Here is a 2196-nt window from a genome sequence, read left to right as displayed (position 1 = left end):
GATCTACATTCAAACAGCATCAAATATACGTGTATTCATTGTGAATATAGTGTTATAGAACCAGTTTCAATATCTACATTCAAACAGCATCAAATATACGTGTATTCAATGTGAATATAGTGTGATACAGTGAGTTTCAATATCTACATTCAAACAGCATCAAATATACGTGTATTCAATGTGAATATAGTGTGATACAGTGAGTTTCAATATCTACATTCAAACAGCATCAAATATACGTGTATTCAATGTGAATATAGTGTTATAGAATCAGTTTCATGATCTACATTCAAACAGCATCAAATATACGTGTATTCAATGTGAATATAGTGTGATACAGTGAGTTTCAATATCTACATTCAAACAGCATCAAATATACGTGTATTCAATGTGAATATAGTGTGATACAGTGAGTTTCAATATCTACATTCAAACAGCATCAAATATACGTGTATTCAATGTGAATATAGTGTTATAGAATCAGTTTCAATATCTACATTCAAACAGCATCAAATATACGTGTATTCAATGTGAATATAGTGTTATAGAATCAGTTTCATATCTACATTCAAACAGCATCAAATATACGTGTATTCAATGTGAATATAGTGTGATACAGTGAGTTTCAATATCTACATTCAAACAGCATCAAATATACGTGTATTCAATGTGAATATAGTGTGATACAGTGAGTTTCAATATCTACATTCAAACAGCATCAAATATACGTGTATTCAATGTGAATATAGTGTTATAGAAGTCAGTTTCAATATCTACATTCAAACAGCATCAAATATACGTGTATTCAATGTGAATATAGTGTTATACAGAATCAGTTTCAATATCTACATTCAAACAGCATCAAATATACGTGTATTCAATGTGAATATAGTGTGATACAGTGAGTTTCAATATCTACATTCAAACAGCATCAAATATACGTGTATTCAATGTGAATATAGTGTGATACAGTCAGTTTCAATATCTACATTCAAACAGCATCAAATATACGTGTATTCAATGTGAATATAGTGTTATACAATGAGTTTCAATATCTACATTCAAACAGCATCAAATATACGTGTATTCAATGTGAATATAGTGTGATACAGTGAGTTTCAATATCTACATTCAAACAGCATCAAATATACGTGTATTCAATGTGAATATAGTGTTATAGAATCAGTTTCAATATCTACATTCAAACAGCATCAAATATACGTGTATTCAATGTGAATATAGTGTGATACAGTCAGTTTCAATATCTACATTCAAACAGCATCAAATATACGTGTATTCAATGTGAATATAGTGTTATAGAATCAGTTTCATGATCTACATTCAAACAGCATCAAATATACGTGTATTCAATGTGAATATAGTGTGATACAGTGAGTTTCAATATCTACATTCAAACAGCATCAAACGTTCGTGTATTCAATGTGAATATAGTGTTATAGAATCAGTTTCATGATCTAAATTCATACAGTATCAAATATACGTGTATTCATTGTGAATATAGTATGATACAGTGAGTTTCAATATCTACATTAAAACAGCATCAAATATACGTGTATTCAATGTGAATATAGTGTTATAGAAGCAGTTTCATATCTACATTCAAGCAGTATCAAATATACGTGTATTCAATGTGAATATAGTGTTATAGAACCAGTTTCATGATCTACATTCAAACAAAATCAAATAGCATCAAATATACGTGTATTCAATGTGAATATAGTGTGATACAGTGAGTTTCAATATCTACATTCAAACAGCATCAAATATACGTGTATTCAATGTGAATATAGTGTTATAGAATCAGTTTCAATATCTACATTCAAACAGCATCAAATATACGTGTATTCAATGTGAATATAGTGTGATACAGTGAGTTTCAATATCTACATTCAAACAGCATCAAATATACGTGTATTCAATGTGAATATAGTGTTATAGAAGCAGTTTCATATCTACATTCAAACAGCATCAAATATACGTGTATTCAATGTGAATATAGTGTGATACAGTGAGTTTCAATATCTACATTCAAACAGCATCAAATATACGTGTATTCAATGTGAATATAGTGTGATACAGTGAGTTTCAATATCTACATTCAAACAGCATCAAATATACGTGTATTCAATGTGAATATAGTGTTATAGAAGCAGTTTCATGATCTACATTCAAGCA

The sequence above is a fragment of the Daphnia carinata genome, chromosome 6, assembly GCF_022539665.2.
Source record: "Daphnia carinata strain CSIRO-1 chromosome 6, CSIRO_AGI_Dcar_HiC_V3, whole genome shotgun sequence".
Taxonomy (NCBI): domain Eukaryota; kingdom Metazoa; phylum Arthropoda; class Branchiopoda; order Diplostraca; family Daphniidae; genus Daphnia; species Daphnia carinata.
The sequence above is the reverse complement of the archived record's forward strand: the minus strand, read 5'-3'. Positions refer to the sequence as shown.